Here is a 13,572-nt window from a genome sequence, read left to right on the forward strand (position 1 = left end):
TTATTGCCAACCTCTCTGGAACCCCAAAGCTCAGCCATCATTAAATTTCACAACACTTACCTGTACTAAGTGAAAGAGTATTTTAAAAATTCAGTTGAAGGGTAACAGTTTTTGTTAGAATTTTGCAACCTTTTGAGAAATGAGTCAGGGTGCCAAACAGAGTGGGTTTGTTTTTAAAATGCAGATTCTTGTCCACTCCCCAGATCTAATAAATCAAAACCTCTGAGGGCTGGGGCCCAGGGACCTCAATTTTAACAAGCTCCCCAGGTGATTCTTATGTACACTAAAGTTTGAGAATGTCTGCCCTAGGGTATCACCAACCCAAAGATAAAATCACTTGTTACTACCAAATGTTATAAAATGTTGCACTGCTAGCACAACTTGAATTGGCTATAGGAAACCAGCAATTCTCAGCATTAGAAAAATTTCCATCACAATTTGACTTTCTCATACTTAGGGGTGTGACTTTATATGCAGCGATGCTGAAGAAATCTGGCCCATCCTGTAAAGGCTGCTGGTAACAGGCTCCCCTTCTGCCCATGCATGCCACTGGTACCATGATTGGTATGTCCCTAATGTAATCACAGTCCTCCTCCTTCATGGCATGCTCTGCTCTCTCCTCATCTCTAAAGTAAGGACAATTGTTATTCCATGTGCAACTGCTGAAAATTGTTTTTAAAAAAGTAAGGACAATGTTAATTTTGCATAACTCATAAAAGCCAATACACCTTTCCCTTATCAATATTTTAAAATTTATGTTTCTTATTGTTCTTTCATTATATTTACAACAGCTTGTCCTTATGGTTGTAAACTGCTTCAACCCCTTAACAAACTTTGTTTTTAAATAATATTCATAAGCTTATCAGAGCTAAGAAAATGACAAAAAAAAAAAGCAAAGGATGAAACTGGCTTCAATAGCGCAAGAGAAAGGCCATCCCCTCAAGATATGTGAAGCTATCCCCTCAGGCACTCAATAATACTTTCACCAAATCCAAATGTAACAAGTCATATCTTAGGCTGGAAATGTTTTGCCTTTTGCAGAATATGAGAAGCCAGAAAGCTTGGAAAACTATTAAAGAATTCATAACGCAAGTATCTTTTTTAAGAGAAGTTACCTTGCTTGTTTGTTTTTCAGGAAGAAATAATAGCCGGTACAAACACTTGATGAAAACAACATTTATCTTTCTATTGAATTTCCACAGAAACTGGAAATTGGAGCATACCTGTTAAAATAAAAAGTTCAGTTGCTGAGGCACTAGAAATCAAACTGCTTTCAAAAAGAAAATTCTCCCAATCAGACACCATTCAGCCAAGGTCTATTAGCGTCACTTCTCAAAAGGCAGAAATCTTAAGTGGGATGAATCATAACAGCTGGTTCCCACCAACTGACGCTCCACCAGACAGGAAGCTGGTTATCAATGGATGGTAAGGTGTCACCACTGTCCAGGCAGCTTGGTCAGAGTGATGGGGCCTGAAAGAGGTGGTAACTCCCTGGGAAGCCCCTTAAGGGAATGTCTGCAGATGATAGCTCAGTAGATGGTTTTTGGTTTGGCTGTGTGTGTGTGTGTGTGTGTATGTGTGTGTGTATGCACGTGCAAATTTTTGCATTTTAACTTCAATACAGAGAAAGCTCAACTTAAATGCTATAGTGTACAAGGGTCTTTTTTCTATCCAGGGAAAGGCTACAAGAAATATGGCTACAACCTTTCTGAGTCAATATATAAACTGAATGAACACTGAAGATAAAATTGTTGAGAAATAATCCATTTGCTTGGATAAGAAGACTGAAAAGGAAACTGACTAGGGTGCTTGAGAGAATTTGTTTCTTTCTCGCAGAGATGTTCTAAAGTCAATTATACTATAAAGCTACAATAATCGTGACAGTGGGTACTGATGAAAGCAGAGACACGTAGATCATATAGTAAAGAGTGCAGAAATAGATCCATACAAATACTGTAGTCAACTGATTTTTTACTTGGGTGTAAACACTGTTCAGTGGAAAAAAAGATTGTCCTTTTAACAAACAGTACTAACCCAAATGCCAAAAAATCACCCTAGACACATATTTCACACCTTATACAAAAAACCTGGCTCAACATCCTACCCCCACCCCTGAGCCAGACCCTGCTCTGCTCACACACCCATGCTGGCCATCATTCAGCAGCTGAGAGGACAATAGCATCGAGTGGATAGCAAACGCTTTGATGAATACATGATGGAACTAGGAGTAGGGATAGTTCTGTGAAAAATGCATGCAATGGCCAGAACAGGTTGTAACATTTCTTGTGACAGCAAAAACCACCATAAACACTGAGAGCACTCTGAAACCAACACAGTTCTCTTGTACCCTGAGGGAGAAGTTTGAAGAAACTACAGCTGATAGCAGAAAAACACAGACTGTCACAACTTCACACATGGCACACTGGTTCAACATCAGGAATGGAAAGGAAAGGAAAGCACGATAGTAAGAAAGTTAAAAAAACGGGAAATTAATGGTGGACTGCATCCTGAACAATGTCACCTGTACTCAGGTCAACGAAAAAGTAGAATAAAAATTCTATCATCACTTTGGAAAGTAATTAGCTGAGAGAATGAACAAGTTCAGTTCAACAAGCAAATCTCCACAAGTATCTTATGTGGAATTATTTTAAAGTGCTGGTTTAATTAGGATCATCCCTTTGGTTAGTAAAGAAATGTACTTGTGCTAATAAAAAATTAACTTGAAATGGTCCATAAACTTAAATGTAAATGTAAAACTATAAAACACTTTGAAGAAAATGTATAGGAAAATATTTGTGACCTTCAGCTAGGCAAAGAGTTCTTAGATTTAACACCAAAAGCACTGTAAGAACAAGGAAAAAAACTGATAAACTGAACTTCATCAAAATAAAAAACTTTTTTTGTTTTGCAAAAGATACTTTAAGAGAAAGAAAAAACAAGGTAGGGACTGGGGGAAAATGTTTTTGAATCATATATCTAGATTACATAAAAATCATCAAACCTTAAAATGAAAGCAACTCATTTTTTTTAAAAGGACAAAAGATCTGAAAAGACACTTCAACAAAAAATATATACTAAAGGCAAACAAACACACAGATATATGTTCTGTATTACTAATCATTAGGGAAATGGAAACCAAAACTACAATGAGATACTACTATGCATGTTCTAGAATGACTTAAAAAAAAAACCTGGCAATACCAAGTGCTGACAAGTACACAGAAAAACTTGAATTTTCAAATGCAAAATGGTACAGTCACTATGAGCAATAGTTTGGCAGCTTATTATAATGTTAAATATATACTTACTATACACAATAATCCCACTTTTAAGTATTTACCCAAGGGAAATAAGACTTGGCTGAGCATAGTGGCTCATACCTGTAAACCCAACACTTTGGCAGGCAGTTTGAGACCAGCCTGGGCAACACGGTGAGACCTTATCTCTACAAAATAAAAATAAAATAATTAGCTGTGTTTAGTGGCATGCCCTGTAGTCCCAGCCACTAGGAAGGCTGAGATGTGAGAATGGCTTGAAGCCAGGACTTTGAGGCTGCAGTGAGCTATGACTGAGCCACTCCACTCCAGCCTGGGTAACAGAGGGAGACCCTGCTTCAAAAAAAAGAAAAAAAGAAAGAAAGAAAAGAAATAAACAAAGAAGACATGTTTACATAAAAACCATTTGTGAATGTTTATAACAGCTTTATTCACAATCACCCAAAATCAGATATAATGTAAATATCCTTCAAGTGGCAACTAAACTGTGAAGGACCCGTAAATGGAATAGTATTGAGCAATAAAAGGGAACAAACTGTGGGTACCTGCAACAACATGGATGAATCTCAAATGCATTATGCTAAGTGAAAGAAGCCAGACTCAAAAACCTACATAACGTATGACTCCATGTATATGACATCCTAGAAAAGGCAAAACTATAGTGATGGAAAACAGATCAGCGGTTGTTAGGGGTTAAGGGTGGGGGGCAGGAGGATCTGACTACAAAGGGACAATGTATTTTCAAGGAGTTCCTTTGGGGAGGTAATAGAATTGTTCTGTTTGTCGAATTTTTGGTATAAAATATATACCAAAAAGAGTAAATTTTACTGTATGTAAATTAAAAATACATTTTAAAAAGTTTACCTGCGCTAACGCTTAATTATTTTATAGTAAATTTTCTGGGATAATTGTCATTGCAAACTCAAAAGTGCCTTCAAATTTTCTACTTTTAAAGTACATTTCCAATGCCATGCTTCTGTTTTGGCAAATATTCAAAAATTACATTTAATTAATCTGTGCAAACCTATATGCTTACAATGAGTATATAAAATATAGGGTAATTTTAAAAATACAAGATAGAAACTTAAAAAAAAAGATTCAGGAACCTAAAAATGAGGCAAATATACTTACTCAATACACCAAGTCAGAATCTATTTAGGAAAGACTTTTTCCTCTGTGCAAAAACAAAATTTTTCAACACTTGACAAAGCTAAATCATGATACTTGGCTTTCTATGCTATTGAAGTTTAATACAATCTGCTGACGCCAGTCTCAGTATGCTCATCAGGGGTCACAGTCATAATAGATCATCAACATTACGAACTGTTGTTTTTGAGAAATGTGGATAATCCCCATTAGAGGCTAATACTCTTTCTGCAGGTAAATCAAATTATACCTTATACTTCTTAAATTTTTGTGCTGGTTTAGTTGAGAAATATTGGAGAGAAAAGTCACAATTCAAATACTTGATGCTTTTAAATTATCCAGAATCATTTTATACATGAGTGATTTATTCAACGCAAAGATCAGAGGGACAGAATCAGAAACAGAGAGCAGTTCTCCTTATTCTCAGTTAATAGCCCAGCTTCTAAAATCAGATCACAGGTTATTAAACATATTTCTGTTCATTAGTCATCATTAAAGTTCATTTGTTAAGACAATTTGAAAGTGGCCTTATCTCTGTTAGTACTATGCAATAATATCAGCTCTCAGAGATAATTATATTCGTTTCCTTTTCCAGTTGTATAATATTCCCTAGGATCAAACTGAAATTTTGAGTCATTTAGGACAGATAATATTCAGTGCACACTCAGCAAACTTTATTCAATATGTGGCTACTACCAAAAGCAATGATCTTTCATTTAATGCTTGTTGCAAATTATCATTTAAGCTTCACATTGTTCATTAATTACACTGGTAGTATCCTATTTCAGATTCCCAAATGACACAGAGCCTCCTCTGATCATTGGTCTCTCTACTTACTTTCTCCCTAGTAAACTCTTTTGTTCCCTTTACTTTCCAGATCAAAGTGCTTTCAGGCTTCCCAATAACTGCCTACAACAGTGAATGGCCTTTTCTGCCATTCCCAATAAGTAAGGTAAGCAAAGTCAACACATCACGATGGGTGTGCACCAAATAAGTGCAATGCGTAAGGAGTGGTTATTAATTCCAAAGCTTTTTCCTTCACTCAAAAAACATGCGTGAATGCAAGTGACTTAGAGTGATGTTATCACTAGGAAAATCTTGGAAATATACACAGGGATACATGAAAACATCCCTCAGGCATGAGATACCTGTGTCAGTAAGAGTGGTCCACCATAGTCATAATTCTAAATAAGAAGGAAGTGTGTCGCCATTAGAGCGGGCATGAGATTTAGGAATATTCCCAATTCTCTTTTTCTCATCCTCTTTCCTCATAACCTCCCTCAGAAAACTTGCCCAATTTCACAATCTCTACTATTATTCAATGGGTTGACTCTGAGGCCTAAGACTCACATTTTCAAATGCCTGCCGGACATTTAATCCACTGATACCGCTAACCTAAACAAGGTCTTTCTCCTGATTCCCTTGTTTCTTTTCATATAATATTATCTTCTAGTAAACCAAACTTGAAGCTAGTAGTTATTTTTAATTCCTCATGCTCACTCATCTCTCATACTCAAATAAAGCTGCTAAATCAACCAACTCTACCTTCACAGAGCCATGATATTCTCCTTTTCTCCATTCCCATCATTATACCCTAGTACAAGGCCTCATTACTTTTTGCCTCCTAACTCTGCTCTCTTTTGTCATTATCACTCCCCCTACACTTGTAGTACCTTATTTCAAAGTCCCAAATGACACAGAGCCTCCTCTGATCATTGGTCTCCCTGCTTACCTTCCCCATAGTAATCTCTTTTGTTCCCTTTACTTTCCAAATCAAAGTGCCTTCAGACTTCACAACAACTGCCTAGAACACTGAATCCATTCCAATCCATTACTTATACTTTTGTCACTGAATAGTCCTAACATACAGATTAGATCATGCTACTTCCTGGTCAGAAGCCTCCAACAGTTCCCCATTGCTCACAGATCAAAGTCCATATTCCTTAGCCCAATACTAAAAGCTCTTCTCACAATCTGTCTCCATTCCATCTTTATTGGCTCCATCTGTCACAATCACCTTTAAGCACCACATATTCCTGTGAAAACAGATTACTGTCTTTCCCCCAAAACACCTTATGATAGCTCATAAGATCCTTAACCTTCGAATATTTTAATACTCCCATTATCACAGCTAGAAAACTTTGACATTCCAATGCTAACTCTTCCATGGAGCTTTTCCCAACACCCTGAGCTGAATATGTTCTCACAATCCAGGACTCCTACATCACTGAATTAGTCCCTGAACAGTGCTTCTCACCTAGTAGGTCTTATCTTCACCTCTTACATCCTATATTAGACTATACTGCTTGTTTCTAATTCTGTAAGTATTCTAACCTATAAGGGTCATATTGGTTTTTAATTTTCCAAACCCCAAAGCAAAAGCAAACATTCCCAATATTGGAGGCCATAACAGATGCAAAGGTCAAAGATGATAAATATGATACTTGAATAAATAGCTGAATGAGAATAGGATGAAATCAGCTACAGCTACAATTCTAACTCACTAGGTCAAAACAAAAAGGTCTTCTGTGTCCATATGTGTTGATATATTTCTTCTCTGCTTTTTGTCATGACATGTTCTGGAAACCATGTCATAAAGTAAGAGATACAGTCCCATGGGAAAAGTGATATTATAGGGGATGTGTTTTTGACCAAAGATTCCTTATTAAATAAGCCACAGATATGAATAACATGCAATAAAAGCAAAGATATAACAACTGTAAATCTTTACAATAATTTAAAATCATAATCTGAGCTTTTTCAAATGGGCACCTATGCACTGTGCATATTTGTTATACCAAGGGTTCTAATATATCACAAATTATATGTATCACACATAAAAATAGAATTAATTTTCATAAATCTCATTAAAGTCAATATGCTAGCTATAATAAACCAAAGCTGAATGGATCATTTTATTTGCCTTGTTGCTATTTAGAAAGATATTGGGTGTTTGTGTGGAAAGAGTGATTCAATGACTTAAGTCTTGCTTTCAAGACCAACAAAAAAACCAACCCCCAACCTGCCCACAGAAGTAGAACCAACCATTTTAAAACTCTTTATTAATTTCACTGTGATAATCCGACACATTCATTATAATTCCTCAGACCTTAGGGTCATGTTCAAAGGTAGATATACGAGATTTGGAAAAGGAAATCTCAGGTTCTAGCCTGGCTCTGTCACTTATCAAGTGGGTGATACACACCCTCTCTGAGCCTCAGTTACCTAAAAGGTAACTATAGTATAAAACAACGGCTACCTCAGAGTTATAGAGAAAATTCAGAGATAATGTAACTAAATTGCTTTTAAACTTCAAAGTCCTATCAAAAATAAGATTTTTTATTTATGTATTAGTCCGTTCTCACACTGCTAATAAAGACATACCCAAGACTGGGTAATTTATAAAGGTAAGAGGTTTAATTGACTCACAGTTCAGCATGGCTGGGGAAGCCTCAGGAAACTAACAATCACGGTGGAAGGGGAAGCAAACACGTCCTTCTTCACATGGTGGCAGCAAGGAGAAGTGCCAAGCAAAGAGGGAAAACTCCTTATAAAACCATCAGATCTTGTGAGAACTCACTCACTGTGCCCATGATTCAATTACCTCCCACTAGATCCCTCCCACAACATGTGGGGATTATGGGAACTACAATTCAGGATGAGATTTGGGTGTGGACACAGCCAAACCACATAAATTTACTTATTTATTTATTTATTTATTTATTTTAGAGATAGGGTCTCACTACATTGTCTGGACTGGAATGCAGTGTCTATTCATAGGAAGGATCATAGTGGACTGCAGCCTGAAACTGCTGGATTCTAAGAATCCTTCTGCCTGAGCCTCCTGAGTAGCTGGGACTATAGTATCACACAACTGCATCTGACAAGAATAAGCTATTATTAATTATCAAAATCATTCTTGAGACTGATGGCTTTTGGTCCACTATTAGCATGTTTAAAAGTGAAAGGCTAAACATTCCCTCCCCACCCCATGTCTTCCTAACTCCTCAGTTTATTCAGAAATACATGTGTTCCTTTTTAGTACAAAACAGCATGGAAATGGTAATAGTTGTTAGGTCACTCTTTACCACTCTTCTCCTTTTCAGAGCTAACAAGATATCTTTCAGGGCACTTTGCACTATGCTGAATAGCCATAAAACAATTATCATGTGAGAAAATGGCCACTTTGGTCACTATGCTGGACACAGTTCAGTTCTGTGGACAGGACATTTTCTTCAATCAGGGAAGAAGGGGAGAATTTTCTTGGTGTTTAGAGGAATCAAATCCGAGTCCTTTTGCCTCCAAAGGACACAATTTCCTAGAGACTGCTCTTAATGTAGAGAAAGGCAAGGAATAGAGAGAGGGAAAAAAAGCTAAAAAGGTATTAATGAAGACTGAGTATCTCCATCTTAGGGAGCTAACGTGTGTGTGTATTCAATACATGTGAAAGAAGGAGAGATAGCCCTGGCCACCTAGCCTTCTACTCAGCCCCATTAAGAGTGAAGAAGGGCTTTGAACTGGAGGGGAGGAGGGACTTTCCTCACTTTCAGATCACAATTTTTTTTTTTAATAACCAGACTGTTCTAGAAAGAGAAAAGAACTTTGGAGAACAAGAAAGTGTAGAGGTAGATGTCCAGAGATGGGTTAACACCTCCTAATCCTGGGAGAAGCTGAGGCTGCCAGCCCCAGGAAGGGTACAGCCCAAGTCCAGTGTCCTTTCCGTACCTCAATAAGTATACACCTGGGGAGGGAGGCTGGACTTTGCTGAGGTTAGTACCCCAGGGCTGCCCGTTTCAGCAAAGTTCTCAGGTAAGCGATTCCTTTCAGAAAATCATGTGGACGTGGTCCATCATCATATTACAAGGCTAGGGAGAGTTTCAGCCTCCCTTCTCATAATCACCATGAGTGCCACCCTTAACTCTACTCCCATAAAAATACACGACATAGTAGATACAGTATGTTTGTTCTACAAATGCATTTTCAATTCAGGTCCTCTGTTGCCTTCTATCTAGGTTGTGTTCCATCCCAAACCCTTCCTAAAAAGAAACTCTTGAGCCTCTAAAGAAGTATAACAGCAGAGATAGACCTAGATTAGAGAACCCTCCCCATATATTCTGGAACCTTTGAATGACTTGTAAATTTACTGTCCTACTACTCAGATGGGGAACTCAGAGTCAAATTTAGCAATAATGATGATAACAATAATAAACAATGCAATGTAACATTTCTTGTACTTAGAGTAAATATTCACACAATACAATAAAAATTATTCAACTGAAAACCTGTGTTTATATAACAAAATCTATGCCCTAACTATAGGTATCTCACTTTTATTCTCTATAAATATCTGCTGAAGTACTTTTAAAACTATCAAGCTTCTACTTCAATTGTGTCCAAGGCAAGGAAATTTAGTACATTTTAGATTTTAGTACATGGCTGGGCAGTCTTGAAGGGAGAGTGGTGTAATAGTTGGGTCAAACATAACCATTGCACAAGGGAGCAAGCAGCATTGGGGAAGAGAATTCAAAAGGGAAAGATTTTCTCTCTGGAAATTCTGCATCGAGAGAGCTTCTGTGCTATAACTCTATAAGGTTCTATGTTCTCTTTCTGTAACAGAAGCCATTGCCTTGTATTAAGACATTAATAAGCATTAACTTTTTGTATAGATGGGTTTACAAAAACAAATAACCTCCAAACTGCTAACACAGGTATAAGACAGAATGCCCTTCTGCATTGGCAGTCACTACAGAAGATCTGGAAAACTAGAAACCTGTGGGCTAACTTTGGCCTAAAACTTTTTTAATGTCCAGAAAATGTTTATTAAAATTTTTACCTGGCAACAGTCAGCTGAACCAAGATATCACTCAGCCCTTTAAACGCTCCCAGCTCACTACAGTCCAGCATCTTCAGTGCCTATGACATTGTATCTGCCCTGTTTCACTCATTTGGGTATCCAATAGTCCCTGAAGGCATCTGAATTGGTGACCACTGCACCAAAGATGTGAGAAACAGTCATTAAATATGCAGCAACCTGGAATGAGGGGTGGCCCAGTATTTGAAGGCCAGAGAAGGCCTTGATGTTCACATATCCCTTGCCAGCACTGTATATTAGACATGAGAGATGGAGCAGGCCCTGCATCAGATTCCTTTTAGCCTTTTTCCTGCACTGAACTGTCTTATACAACAGATTTCTTCTCAGTTATTAAATCTAATCCATAGCTACTCAGTGTATATAAGGACTGGAAGGACATTTAAAGAGGTGATTCCGACCCTGCCTCTCCTGGTTATGTTAGGCAGGTTGCTTTTAAGTTAATGGGAGTCTCCATTCCTCCTTCATAAAACTAATGTATTCACCTGGAATCATCATTAAGATCATTTTTAGTTGGCCTGTCTCCATCTATACCACCTCCAACTTATCTAGAATCTACTCAACCCTCAAGAGCTGTTCAAGTACTATCACCTTCATTAAACCTCTTCAGACTTCTCCTTTCTTTGAATTTTTGAGCTTGTCACCAACACCATCCAAATTAGCATTTACTAATTTTCTAATTGCTTTGCTTTCAGTATACTGTTCACTTGCCACATTGAAACAGAAAATTCCTTTAGAGACTTTACAGTTTAATTTTTAAATCCTCTACAGCATGTTATACTTAACTGATATTCAATGATAATTTAATTATTTAAATCAGATAAAGATACAGAAAATACGTATAAAATGGCAACCTTCCCAAAAAGCACCTTTCATAAGCCTCCTCAAAATAAATTATCCTTACCAGCATCATAACTTGACCATCTGATTCAGGCAGGCATAATGTGTACTATACCTGTGAGACATCAATGAAAAGACGCTACTAGATTACCATATTGCTTTGTACTTGATCATTTCCTCCTTCCGCAGTTGAAAAGCTCAAAAGCGGAAAAATACAAACAAACATTAACTCACTACAATAATATATTAATCCCCGAAAGATTTGTTACCTACTAAAATAGGGCATGGGAAAAATTTTCCTACTATATTTTTTTTTAAAAATCAATTACTAGTAAGAAGCTATAGGTCAGATATTTGAAAACTACAACGAAAACCATCCTTACTCCTCCCCCACCCGCTTGGATGTCATCAGAAATTCTGAGTAAGAGTAGGCCAAGTTAGGATATCATGTGGGTGGGGATTTACCCACATTCACCGGAAAAGCAGTAGGATACAGGTTTTACTTGTTCCGGTCAAACCTCCCTTCCCCCTCGCCCCCCAAATAATTAAGGCTTTAGCTATGTGCTCAGTCCTTTAGTATCAAAGCAAAAAAAAAAAAAAAAAAACAGAGAGAGAAAAGAAAAATTCAAGTAACAGAATTATTTTTAGACTATAGTCCGCTTAGAGATGAATTATTTGAATAAGGTTTCTACTTTTGGAAAGCTGAGAAAACTAGGTAATAAAGCCTCTATTTCCCTTCTAAGGGTAAACTTTTTAATCCAATTTGATGATTCCTTAATTTCTCTACTCAATGAATTTAAGATAACTTTGTATCACCAAAGTAAATGAAATTAGCAAGTGTTAATTATGTCTTAACAGCTAGCCAATCTTAGTGGATTGAAATTAAGTCAATTTACAAACTGTTTTCCTGTGATGGAGCAATGCTTAATACAGGTGTTTCCACTTAATCCATGGACCGAGAATTCATTCTGTAATTCACATTATACACCTACTTTGTTTGACAGTCTGAATCAAAAGGGAGTGTACACGTACGGTGGGGAAGGCATTTATTGGGAGGGGAGGATATGGAATTATAGCCATAATCCTATTTAAAGTAATGAAAAACACTGATTAAATATCTATAAACTTTCCCGGGGGATCCCAGTAGAACAGAACACGGTTTTATAAGCTGAGGGTAAAAACAAGCGTCTCAGTTTTTTTATTTAAAAAAAAAAAAAACTTTTTTAAACTGACTTTCAACAGTTTGAAAGCTTTCAATGGTTTTATCTGGTGTTTCTGATCACCCAATTAATCCATCTTCTGACAGGAACCCATCTGTCAGTCTATCCACACACAACCTGAAAGGGACTCCAGATTAGGCTCCCTCTTTTAGCCACGCCTACACAGGAAGCATCCTGTGGATGGAATGGAAAGTATGCCAGGCCTGTGCACACGCCTCACGCCCCCATCTCCTTCGCTTATCCTCGACAGCCTATCTCTTACCTTTAAACCCTAGCTAGGTTTTCACACAGCCCTATCAAATAAAAAGGACAAAACTCAAACTGAATCAGAGAATGAGAACTGTCGACGTTTCTTTTAATTTAGAACAATGCCAGTTTTACTCTTCTAGAGTCCTTTTTAAGGAGATACCATCCCAACCAGTTGTGATCCCAGAGAATCACAACAGGGCATGGCGTAGTAAAGACCTAGAACTCAATTCTCTATTATACCATGCCCACCATACGAAAGGCATTTAACTTCCCGCGTGATTTTGTCCTTAAGATGCTCCACAAAATCTAACACAACTCCTACATCTAAGAGTCAACTCACTAATTTCAAGGGTTTTTGGTTTTGTTTTTATAAGCTCTGCGTGTGGCACCCGATAACTTCAAGTTTCGAGTGAGCAGTTTCCTCCCAAACCCGTCTGCTCAACTACAGTACCAGGAGTTTTGAGGAGCAGATCTCTAGCGAGTCCGCCTACTGCGTCCTCCCCCACACGCACGCACCAAGTTCCACAGCTTCCGCAGCCGTCGGGGAACAAAGTCCTTATTTGGTCACGGCCATCCCTTACACATCGGAGGTGGAGATCCTCCTCTCCAAGGACCACCCGCGCAGGGCGAGATTCCCCAATTCTGACTTTTCACTACCATCCCCTACAGGGGCGGGGCTCCAACTCCAGGTAACCAGACCAGGCAACCTGGACTTCCAACTAGCAGGGGAGTCCCCAAGCCAGCCTGGCCAATCTCGGCCGGCGAGCCAAGACGACTAGACGTGACGTCAGACGTGATTAAGTTGGCGCGTCACCTAGACGTCAGCCTGTTACCTCTCGGACGTCCCGTCCCAGGAGCAAAACTCCAGCGACTTTGGGCCCCGCCCCAGTGAGAGTGGAGGGCGGCCGATGAGGGCGGTTCTGAAGGGAACAAGACCAATGAGACGAGCCCGGGGCGGGGCGCGGGGCCGGAG

General features: G+C 38.3%; 1 pseudogene; it reads left to right on the forward strand.

The window, feature by feature from the left end:
* Positions 1 to 2,143: 2,143 nt before the first annotated feature.
* On the forward strand, positions 2,144 to 2,552 carry LOC105546309 (annotated as a pseudogene).
* The last annotated feature ends 11,020 nt before the right edge of the window (positions 2,553 to 13,572 follow it).

The sequence above is a fragment of the Mandrillus leucophaeus genome, unplaced genomic scaffold (assembly GCF_000951045.1).
Source record: "Mandrillus leucophaeus isolate KB7577 unplaced genomic scaffold, Mleu.le_1.0 Scaffold353, whole genome shotgun sequence".
Classification (NCBI taxonomy): domain Eukaryota; kingdom Metazoa; phylum Chordata; class Mammalia; order Primates; family Cercopithecidae; genus Mandrillus; species Mandrillus leucophaeus.